The 13,455-nt window shown below is 28.7% G+C and overlaps 1 long non-coding RNA gene across 1 annotated transcript; it reads left to right on the forward strand.

The window, feature by feature from the left end:
- LOC109354568 lies at window positions 11,691–12,047 on the forward strand. Its single transcript, XR_002108563.1, has 2 exons — window positions 11,691–11,813; window positions 11,980–12,047. It is a non-coding gene; the product is annotated as an uncharacterized LOC109354568 (long non-coding RNA).

A 13,455-nucleotide genomic window follows, 5' to 3' on the forward strand; every position in this document is an offset into this window, starting at 1 on the left:
GTAATATAAGCCAAAGTGATTTCTTTATTTTGCTGTACTTTGAATGATTTTACTTTACTTTAGTAGCTTCATGATAACATAGGTTGCTAAAATTAATTGCCATTACAATCACTACACTAGATGATTGACTCAAATTAATTGCCAAAGTGGTTTCTTTATTTTGCTGTACTTTGAATGATTTTACTTTACTTTAGTAGCTTCATGAAAACATAGGTTGCTAAAATTAATTGCCATTACAACCACTACACTAGATGATACGAAACTGACTCAAATTAATTGCCAAAGTGGTTTCTTTATTTTGCTGTACTTTGAATGATTTTACTTTACTTTAGTAGCTTCATGAAAACATAGGTTGCTAAAATTAATTGCCATTACAACCACTACACTAGATGATACGAAACTGACTCAAATTAATTGCCAAAGTGGTTTCTTTTTTCTTTTTTTGCTGCAGAATTTAACAAAAAGAGTACCTTAAGGGAAAAGGATTGAGGCTAGGTAATGAGAATTGCTTCAATGGGTGAGATTCCTTCTCCAAATGAGTGATCCATTGATAAAAAAGATTCCACCATTTTTGGAAGGAGGGAAAAGCAAGTGTGATAATTGAGGGGCATGTTATTATCACAGCATCAAAACAAGAATGAGTACAAGTACCATGTACATATGCATTAATGTTGGAATAAAGAGAAAGAATTCTCACATGCTACTTCCATTACTATTATAAGAACACTAAACTAGTGATATGAATCTCTTTTTCATTCATGTAATATGAGCCAAAGTGGTTTTTTATTTTTGCTGTGCCTTAAATAATTGTATTTTACTTTACTGGTGTGGCTAAAATTTTATGGCCGGATGACACAAGAGAGAAACAAAGAGTTCCAACATGCATTCATGTCTATTCCATGTCAGTAAAAAGAAATCATAAATCATTGCTTTGCTAAGTTATTTTACAAACTTTTAATACTGGTTTTTTTAATAAGATGAAAAAATATAGTTGATTAGAACAGAAGATGGGATAACATTTTTGAGAGTTAATTTCTATTTCATTATAATTTAGAGCGACTGGATGGATATATACACTGTGCATTTCACAACCCAAAAAATTAACTTCCAAATTATTAGTTCCCACTTTAAATATTAATTCTTTATTATATAATATTCTTATCAAAATTAAAATTAAGTAGTTTAGTTAATATTATTTGTTTTATTAAATATATCAAAGAGTATAATATTTATGTATTACTTGTGTAATATAATATTCATTTTTATTACTTTTCTAAAAATTAATGATTAAAAATGAATGATTGACTCACATTATATAAAAAAATTTACATTGTTATCACATATTTTTCTCATAAAAAATTAGATATATTTTATAAAGTCACCTTCATTACTATTCATATATTTACTTTTTCAATTTTATGTTAATTAATTAGTATTATTAGTATTTTGGTAATGTAATTAGAAATAGAAAATAGACTATATATATTCTTTTTACACCATAAATATATCATATTGTGTATTGTGTTAATGTCTCTCTTAAATAAAAAATAATAATACACATAAATGGTGAATGATAAATATATTGATAGTGTAAAATATTGTACACTAAAATTGTATATATATTAAACTTAATTTGAAATTCTGGAAGAAATTGTATAAAAAATGTCTAAAATCAATTTAAAAAAAATCCTATTAAAAAGGCTTGAGCTAATATTATTTAACCAAAATAAAGAGTTAATCTTAAGTGTTAACTGGTTTAAGGATACAAAATTGTTTTTAACTTTAGCATTAAATAATGCTTGACAATAATAAGCCATTGGTTATAGCTTATTAGACATATTGTAATTTTTTGTTTCAGTCCACAAGTTAGTGCAATTACAGATATAACTAGCACACAACAACAGTGTAGAGTCTAGAATTTGACACGTCCATTTACACAACAACAGGCAACGTTAGATAGCTTAGATGGCTTCCTTCCCCCAAATGAATGATCCATTGAAAAAAATGTCACCATTTTTGGAAGGAGGGAAAAGCAAATTAAAAGTTGAATTACTGGAATATCACTAAGGAATGCCAAAATAGGATAAAAGTTGATGTTAATCAACTTGGTATTGTTTTTGTTGCCATTCACCATCTTAGTTATTAGAATGGGAGAGAAGGGCCAGAAGAGAAGAAAGTGATAAAGAGTTCTCACATGAATGCAAGTATTTCCAAAATAGAACTCAATTATAAATTTATAATATGAATTAATATGTATACATTTATAATGTAAGTATTTTTTACACTCTCAGTAAATTATTCACCATTTATATGTTAATTATTATTAACTCTCAAACAAAAATAATGCAAATTAACGGTAGACAATAAACTGACTGTATACAAAAACTTTACATTGACACTGGCTCCATCAACTTTAAACTCTTTATAACATAGCCAATTGATGTCCCAAAACTAACTGTGCACTATAAATATTAATTCTTTCTTATATCAGCATTTTGAATATTAAGAGTTTTATACCCTGTCAAATTATCATTTACCATTTATTTTTAATTATTATTGACTCTTTAGAAAAATAAACATAAATAAATAGCGGATAATGTGACTATATATAAATCCTTATACTAATAATATATAAATATTACACTCTTCACTAAATATAAAAAATATATTTTTTCAAAATCACCTTCATTATTATGATTCACATATTTACATTTTCCATTTGATTAATGAGTATTACGGTAATAGAATCAAATAATATAATTAGAAAGATAAAATAATTTGTGCACTAACATTGTAAAATAATTTTACACTATCAACATATATTCATTGTGTTAATGACTCTTAAATTAAATGAAAACAATACATGTTAAATAATATATTCGTTGTGTAAAAAATTAGAATGAAATTGTATAAAAAAAGGTCTATTATAAACATGTAAGATGACACGGAAACATATATTGAGACTAAAGTGAAAGGTAAAATGAGAATTATGTTAACTAAAAAGGAAAACTTATAAGCATTGCTAAAGCTAAGAGCAAGATCAGCAAACCCAAAACACTCACAACCAACTATAAAAGGGAGGCACAACCCACAAGCAAAAAGACAGCCATATAGTGAGATAGATCAGAGAAAAAAGCTCACACATATTTTTCAGAACACACATCACATGAGGGAAAGAATACTGATACCACACACATTGCATTAGATAATTCATAAACACATAAAGAAGACAGAAAATAGAGCATAGGCATACGCAGAGTTCTATCAGATTACACATACACACATAGCCCCAAACATAGAGCAGCGCGAATACAAGAGAACAAGGGAGAAAGCTTCACACATACAAAAAAGGGAAGGAACCAAAACGAAGGCTACTATTTAAAGATCAAGCAAAACAAGTATAGTCGCAACTATCTTTTTCATCCCATTCAAGTATTTAGAAATAGAAAAAAAATGCACTTTATTCGTCATGTTTTATGAATAGCAAATCATGCATACTTATCTCTCAAACATATCAGTAGGTATTTTAGCAAATTGTCAAAATTTCATGATGAGGCATTCTGAACAAAACTCCTTGCATACAATGAATTAGCAATAGTGAGGATTTGGGTTAATTTAGGTCTCTGGTTTAGGTTATTAAACAACAAAGTGGTGTGTTCCTGGATGACAAAAAAGGAACTAGTTAGTAATACCCGAAAATTGAGAGATACCCGAAAGGGGTGCATACTAGAGACGTGCCTACGCATTTTCATCAAAATTTAATTCCAAAGGGGACCCAATCCCCGAAACCCCATCGGTCGAATTAGAGCCACTTTGTTGTTTAATAAACTACTGCCCATCATTAATATACTGTGGTTCCATCATTTATTCTTATTACCCATCAGAGAGATGTGAGTCTAAAATAGTTTTTAATTACTAGTCACATTCTAAATGGATCTCATATTTTTTATATTGAAAATAGACCCTGATTTCATTTCTACCTCAAGTGTGATAGTACAACACAATGATTATTACAATAATAAATATTTAATAAATTTATTTGTATTATCCATGAATCAAATATTGTGTTTTGAAACATAATATATTATCCATGAGTCCAATATTGTATTAGAGGTTATTACGAGGATAATATCTCCAAACAAAATATAATTAACGTAGATACATTTACAAGAACTCAAAACTTTGAATTAATGATCAACAACTTTCCACCGATTGCGATTGACAGGTTTACCACACATCTCTAATATTTTAGTCTGGCCTTTGGTTTTTGTGTGTTTTTATATCTATACATCTACAAATACAGTTTTGTTTGCCATGTAATGCTTTTATTAAACATATAGAATTGTTGCATATAATGATAACACGATAAATACAAATTACAATTGAAAAAGAACCTTGTAATAATTAATGTGCATGTATATAGTAAAATAATGTGTGTGGATTGCAATGTACACCATTTCTTCCTATTTAATCCTATCATGAGGGAGAAAACATACATTATCACACAATTAGTGTAGTTAAGACATGTGACTTTTTTATTTTACTTTTTATATTGATTCTTCATGTCTCGTATCCCTTAGAAATCATTTATTTTCTCTCTAACAATTTCATTTATTAGAAAAATAGTCATGAACATAAAAAATAGCTATTAGTAGTAAGGATAGAGATGTATATGTAGCTATTATTGTTTTCTTGAAATTCAAAAATCGTAAATGAATTTAAAAAAATTTGTTTACAAAGAGACAATTAAATAGGATACAAATCATGAGTGTTGATGTTAATCTACTTAATAATATAACATGTGTTTATATTAACCCTTTTCAATTTAGAAAATGAAGTATCTTCTCATACGATGAGATAAGTTATAGCCACTAATAACATGACAATGTCCTATTTTTGTTACTTTTTAGAAATATGTTTTGCAAAAAATGGTTAAATAGGACACATCTCATGATTTTAGTGGCTGAAAGAGATAACTTAACTCCTTATTTGAAAGATATTTTATTCTCTGCAATTTATTGTATAAAAATAAGTAATAAATTGAATACATTGAGATCTTACAAGTCCTTCATATTTTTTAAAATTTATGTTTTTATTCGAGATCCTTTAGCCAAAAATAAATAGTCACTCACATATAGAATATTAAATGCAATTGATTATATATCTCAAATTTTAACCATGTATAATCAAGAATTATATTGTCTTCGGTACTTGACGAGCCAATAGTGGATGAAGATGGTGACATTTGTCCTTGAAATTTTTTTAATGATTAGATTTTAAAGTATTTTTTCATACAAAAAAAATGATAAATTATTATACTCGTCCTTTACCTCACATTCCAGTATTGGAATCTCTAATACTACACATGAACTCACTCAGTATATTCATGTTTGACATGGTTAATGAGAATTAGTATTTGTAGTGAGAAAATTAAATTAGTTTTGAGTTAACATTATTCACAAAGGATAGGACATGTTACACATATCTATGGTCAAACTTTTATTTAATAAATAAAATGAAAAGATCCATAAAAAAAGATTATTCATAATGTTAAAAGTTGAAATTTTATTCAACATTTTCATAAGCTTATATATACGTGATATATATATATACATTTTGATATTACGTGATAATATAAGTTGACATCTTCAACTATATTGGAAAATCCAATATTTAAATATGAGGAAAAAATAGATGTTTGATAAAAAATTTAATTATTTTATTCAGGCATAATTTAAAATCCTACACACAGACTTTGTTTTTTCCTTTTTTAGGATGGTAAATATTTCTCAAATCATATACGAGTCTACCTTTTTCAGCAATGAAGAACTTGCTTCTATTTCACAATTTCAATTGGACTACGTAATATTGGATATCATATGGATTATGATAATATATAATGAAATTATGTAAATAAGATTATGATTGAGGAAAATGTTTAAATCTTAACTATTATGACTTTATAAATTTTAGTCTTACAAAATAAGATATAATCCATCCTTATTAACATTTTCCTATTCCACCTCACACTATTTCATACTCATTCATTGGATGTTTGGCTCTGGATTTTGTCAAAAGATGGTGGTGGGCAACAAAATGTTTTAATATATTTGCAACCTGGACCATGAATTATTTGATACTATTTGTCTGAGCTATAAGGAATATGCATAATTGGACCAAATGCATCTGATTCTTTTCACATATCTGTATTCACATAAAAAATACATGAACAAAAAATATGTATCATACAATACAAGTTACTTTGGATGAATAATTAGAGTATTGTTGAAGTAATTTGTGATATAGAATATGAATCATGCATTTGGACAAGAGACATAATGATAATTTGAAGTAAAATAAATTTTCTGACCTGATGTGAAGATGAAAATCAATAGGAAAGCCAATTTAATAATAGACATACTGATAATTTCTGACATCCTCACATTATCATTATGTCTATTGTTAAATTGGCTTTCCTATTGGTTTTCATCTTTACATCAGGTCAGCAATTTTATTTTACTTCAAATTATCATTATGTCTCTCGTCCAAATGATTCATATTCTATATCACAAATTACTTTAACAATACTCTAATTATTCATCCAAAGTAACTTGTATTGTATGATACATATTTTTTGTTCTTGTATTTTTTATGTGAATACAAACGTGTGAAAAGAATCAGATGCATTTGGTCCCATTATGCATATTCCTTGTAGCTCAGACAAATAGTGTCCAATAATTCATGGTCCAGGTTACAAATATATTAAAACATTTTGTTGCCCACCACCATCTTTTGAAAAAATCCAGAGCCAAACATCCCATGAATGAGTATGAAATAGTGTGAGGTGGAATAGCAAAATGTTAATAAGGATGGATTAAATCTTATTTTGTAAGACTAAAATTTATAAAGTCATGAAATGTTAAATAATACTTAAGATTTAAACATTTTCCTCAATCATAATCTTATTTAAATAATTTCATTATATATTATCATAATCCATATGATATCCAGTATTACTTAGTCCAATTGAAATTGTGAAATAGAAGCAAGTTCTTCATTGCTGAAAAAGGTAGACTAGTATATGATTTAAGAAATATTTACCATCCTAAAAAAGGAAAAAACAGAGTCTTTGTGTAGGATTTTAAATTATGCCTGATAAAATAATTAAATTTTTTATCAAACATCTATTTTTTCCTCATATTTAAATATTGGATTTTCCAATATAGTTGAAGATTTCAACTTATATTATCAGGTAATATCAAAATGTATATATATAAGCTTATGAAAATGTTGAATAAAATTTCAACTTTTAACATTATGAATAATCTTTTTTGATGGATCTTTTCATTTTATTTATTAAATAAAAGTTTGACCATAGATATGTGTAACGTGTCCTATCCTTTGTGAATAATGTTAACTCAAAACTAATTTAATTTTCTCACTACAAATACTAATTTTCATTAACCATGTCAAACATGAATATACTGAGTGAGTTCATGTGTAGTATTGGAGATTCCAATACTAGAATGTGAGGTAAAGGGCGAGTATAATAATTTATCATTGTATTTGTATGAAAAACTACTTCAAAATCTAATCATTAAATTTTTTTCAAGGACAAATGTCACCATCTTCATCCACTATTGGCTCGTTAAGTACTGAAGAGAATATAATTCTTGATTATACATGGTTAAAATTTGAGATATATAATCAATTGCATTTAATACTCTACATGTGAGTGACTATTTATTTTTGGCTAAAGGATCTCGAATAAAAACAAATAAATTTTCAAAAATATGAAGGACTTGTAAGATCTCAATGTATTCAATTTATTACTTATTTTTATACAATAAATTGCAGAGAATAAAATATCTTTCAAATAAGGAGTTAAGTTATCTCTTCCAGCCACTAAAATCATGACATGTGTCCTATTTAACCATTTTCTGCAAAACATTTTTCTAAAAAGTAACAAAAATAGGACATTGTCATGATTTTAGTGGCTATAACTTATCTCATCGTATGAGAAGATACTTCATTTTCTAAATTGAACTTTTTTGTTTAAATGTTAATGTAATTTTTTAATAATTAACAACGACTCATTTTTTCATCATAGTTTTGTTTTATTCTCTCATTTTCACTCAAATTTTGACATTGAAATTTTATAGATTTTCTTACAATAAATATGGTCTCTCACTTTTTTATTTGTTGAGTTTCTATAAATTGTCATTATTAAACATTAACATTCGATATTGTATGATATAGGGATTTAATAAGGCCTTATATAATTGTTCCAACTTATTGATATAATTAGTCTTTATCCATTTATAAAAACATATTTATCCTAGAATAAATGACATAGAAAATTTCAAAGTGTTGAAAATTTAAACTATTTGTGGCCTTATTGTGACAACCTATACTTTGTACAAGACTATAAAGGATAGGTAAAAGATAATATTAATTGACAATAAATACACGAAATTAGCCTGGTAGAAATGTATAATAATTTTGTTGAAACTCCAAATCAACTCATTTACTCATCAACAATTAATAATTTACAAAATGCTTGTCTAAAAAAGTTGAAATGCCATAAATGATACTACAGAATTAAATATAATTATTATTTATAGTCTTTGATCATTATTTATTCCTTTTTCTTTACTGGTAATAATATTTTATACAATGTCAAAAACTCATTGAATAAGTTTTATATATATGGAAGTTTGATTTTAAATAAAGATGTGGCGAGAAAAATTGTAATGCAAGTTATATAATTTCAAGAACTAATATTTTAGAAGTAACCGGTAAGAGCACTATATTTATCTTTAAATAAGTGAGATAAAAAATTTGAAGGTGCAGAAAATATAAGTATTAATTGGTATAATTTCTCCTTTTATTATAGAATATATCTTCTTTTTTTGGAATAAGGGTATCACGTTACCTTCTAGGTAATGAACTAATATCTTCCAGAATGTATGATTATCTCTCCCAACAAGTCATGTTTATAAGTATTAACATGCCCAAACATATGTGTGTGTGACAAGTTTGCCACACATTACCCTTAATTAATGGACGACCAATTTTTACAAATACAGAAATTATGTCTTTTTATATACAAAAATTCATTATTATCGAATATGTGCATTATTGTCTTTATTAATTAATGTATTCACATATTAAGAATGTCACTAAAAATTTAAAAAAAAATTATACTGGACTAGATGATCCCCATAGGAAATGTGAGTTTTTTTTTTTTTAAGCAAGTGTGCTGAAGCACAAGAAATTTTATTAAGAGAACCAAGAAGGAGAAACAAAGAGGAGTTACATGTTCCTAAACCTATAATTAGGAAGACCAAGAAGGTTCCTATTATAATCATTGATAATGAAACAAGCTAATGTATTCCAAGTTGCACTAATTCTAGACTTGGCACCAAGAGAGGCCAATTTGTCAGCACAAGAGTTGCCCTCTCTATAAATGTGAGTGATTTTCCAATTGAGCAAATCCAGCATCTTGGTACACCTTTGCCACTTGTTATGGAGTTGCCAAGGGGGATTAGACTCTCCTTTGAAAATTTGCACCACGAAAACAGAATCAACCTCAAGCCAAATACTTAACCAACCTTTCTTGTAAGCCAAGGAAATTGCTTTGATAGCAGAAAAAAGTTCTGCATAAAGAGCAGACTGGATATTCAAATAAGAGCTGAATCCAAGGAGGAACACACCTTTATGATCTCTAAAAATGCCTCCTCCACCCGCATGACCAGGACAACCAAGAGCAGCCCCATCCGTGTTAACCTTTATCCAACCACTCGAGGGAGGCAGCCAGAGCACTTCTGTAATCTTAGGGGCAGAATTGTAGTGGACACTAACTTTGAATTGCTTGATAATGATTAGATCATTTATAGAAGGGTTAGCAGTGATTGTAGAGCAATTGCCTGAGATAGAAGTTTCCCTGATTATCCTAGCAATTGCTTGATTGAAGGTGACCACTCTGTCCTCAAATCTATGCTGGTTTCTACAGAACCAAATGGTTGCAATTGTGCTGACAAAGCAAATTAACAAAAGTTGTTGAAGCTGCTTGCTGAGATTTTGGTTGCAAGAGATGATCAACTCTTTAATGGAGTTTAAGTTGATTTTGATTGAGAATGTAGACATAAGCCAATTCCAAATATTGACAGCAAACGTGTAGCTAAGAAAGATATGACTTGTCTCTTCAATTGCCTTTTTACACAGATTGCATCTAGATGCTAAGACACAACCTCTCCTTTGCAAGTTAGTATCAGAAGGCATTTTCCCATGAATTATCCTCCAAGTGATGAAAGAGCTTGAAGGAGGAATCACCTTAGTCCAAACAAGACTGCACCAGTTGACAGGATTAGAAGAGTTAGAGACAAAATCATAAGCAGTCTTTAGAGTTAGCAAACCATCCTCAGTATGCCTCCACACTAGCTTATCAGCACCATTATATCTTATAGACTTAGCTATGCCATGAGCAACATCAGGGAAAAGATTCATAATAGGCACAGGAATTGACCACTTGTTGTTAACAATGAAGTCAGACACAGAGGCTAGAAGAGAGCTCTGTATTGAAGCAGGAATCCTCATAGTATCAGCAATAGGATCCCCTAGCCAGTTTTCCTTCCAGAAATTAACATTCTCACCATTTCCAATCAACCAAATTGAATTAGAAGAAGTGATGTACCAGTTCTCTTTAATGCCATGCCAGATTGAGGACTTAAAGTGCCTATTGGGGGTCTCCTTGAGGTTGCCAAACCTTTTCCTGCAAAATTCAGCCCAAGCTTGAGTATCACATCTCATATTCCAAGCAAGATGAAGAAGGGCAGCCTTGTTCAACATTTTAGTAGACCTCAGCCCCAATCCTCCCTGAGAGATGGGAACACAAACTTTGCTCCAGGCCACTGTGACAAGCTTCCTAGTGCCAATATCCCCTGACCAAATGAAATTTCTGATTCCTTTGTCCAAACAGTCAATCAAAGAAGCAGGCTACTTGTAAACATAGAAGCTATAAATAAGCATACTGTGTATAATTGACCTCACCAATTCAACTCTGCCCATAAAAAGTAAAGGTGATTAAGAATCTAAGCAAAGAATAAAGGTCATATAAAATATGAGATCATTCGACGTCTAGTAAGAATATGACTAAAAATTAAATATATATTGGAATCAAGTCTATAACAAGTAACAATAATAATTGAAAAAAATGTATTACATTTCCTCACGGTTTTCATGAGACATTTTATTTGTTGAAATGAAATTGCAAATTATTTTACATAATTAAATTCTTTACATAATGAATGACAACACATTCTTGTTGTCATCATGACTTGCTTTAAACTCTCATTTTCGTTTCAATTCTGACATTCAAATTTCACATATTTTATTATGATAAATAAGGTATATCACCTATTCTTCACGAATGACCTATAAAAAGTCAATATTGACCCTATGTATTAAGCATAAGAATTGATATTGTATAATATCTAGGGATATACTAAGATCTTAAATCATTATATCAACTTCTTGTTAAAATTAGTCTTTGATAATTCAAAGCAACACACTTTTCTTAGAATAAATGAGATGACAATTTTTTTAATATTAAAATTGTAAATTATTAATTGGTGTAACTCATCTTTTGGAAGTTGTAATACTCTCATCACTATATAAAGAGAGTTCCACTGAATTGTGATATCCATTCAAGATCTCTAAATTGATCAAGTGTGAAGTGTGAACAATTATCTTGAGTGTGAGGATGTCTATTGTCAAATTTGCTTTCGTTTTGGTTTTCATCTTTGCATCAGGTTAGAAATTTTATTTTACTTTCAATTATCATTATATCTCTTGTCCAAATGTATGAATCATATTCTATATCCTAAATTACTTTCATAATACTCTCTTTATTCATCCAAAATTTCTTATGTTGTATGATACGAATTTCTTGCTCATGTATTATTTATGTGAATACAGATATGTGCAAAGAATCAGATGCGTATGGTCCAATTACACATTTTCCTTGTCACTCGGACAAACAGTGTGAAGCAGTTTATGGTCCTGGATGCAAATGTATTAACACAGATTGTTGCCGACCACCGTTGTTTGACAAAATTCACAGCCAAGCATCACAAGACTGAATTTCAAAAAGTGTGTTAGAATAATAAAGTGTTAATAAGGAAGGATTACATCTTATTATCATATTTTGTTAGATCAAAGTTTATAAAGTCATGAAATGTTAAATAAAACTTAAGATTTTAACATTTTCCATAATCATATTCTTATATATATAAGGAATGCATATTATCAAAATCCATATGATATCCAATACTACATATTCCAATTGAAATTGTGACACATAAGCAAGTTCTTCGTTTCTGAAAAAAGATAGACTCATATATGATCTGATAAATATTTAATTACCATCTGAAAAAGGAAAAACGGAATCTTTATCTAAGATTTTAAATCATGTCTGAGTAAAATATTTGAAAAAATTATCAACCCTCTATTTTCCCTCATATTTCAATATGATTTCAACTGAAATTATCACTTAATATTAAAATGTATATATGTAAGCTTATGAAAATGTTGAATTAAATTTCAACTTTTTAACCTTTTGCATAATCTTTTTTATGGGTCTTTTCATTTGAATGAAAATTTGAGCATAGATATGTGTAACATGTCCTAACTTTTGTGAATAATGTTAATCTCAAAACTAATTTACCTTTTGACTAAAAATCATAATTTTCATTAACCATGTCAAATATGAATATATGAGCTAAAATCCTCTCTACTACCGAAAATTCCAATAATAGAATATGAGGTACATGGTGGGTGTAATAATTCATAATTCTCTTGTTTAAAAACACTTTAAATTCTATATGTTTAAAGCTTTTCATAGACATGTGTCACCATCTCCATTCAGTATTGGCTCCTCCAATAGTAAAGGCTATATGATTTCTCAGTATAATGGTTGACATTTGAGATGTATAATCAATTTCAATTAATACTCTACATGTGTGTGACTATATATTTTTGGTTAAAGGATCTCCAGTAAAAACAAATAAATTTTCAAAAATATATTGAATTTATCACTTATTTTTATGAATACTATAAATTGAAAATGGTTAATATACTCACATGTTATATTATTATATTGATCAACGTCAACACACATAATTTGTGTCCTGTTTGTCGCGACCCGATTTTCGGTTGGAAGACCGGCCCTGCAACTTAGAGAGAGTTGAACTCGGTTTCTACCACTTCTGATTGATTTGGAGTCGCCACTACGTTTTTTGCGGTTAAAACGTAGAAAACTATAATAAGCCCAATTAGGATAATATGGTCTTTAAACAAAGATTCTAAGCTCGGGAGTCGATTACGGATCGGGAAAGGTATTAGCAATCCGTCCGCCCGTATTAAAACGATACCCTCGCTAATAACATGAACTTT

The sequence above is a fragment of the Lupinus angustifolius genome, chromosome LG08 (genome assembly GCF_001865875.1).
Source record: "Lupinus angustifolius cultivar Tanjil chromosome LG08, LupAngTanjil_v1.0, whole genome shotgun sequence".
Lineage (NCBI taxonomy): Eukaryota > Viridiplantae > Streptophyta > Magnoliopsida > Fabales > Fabaceae > Lupinus > Lupinus angustifolius.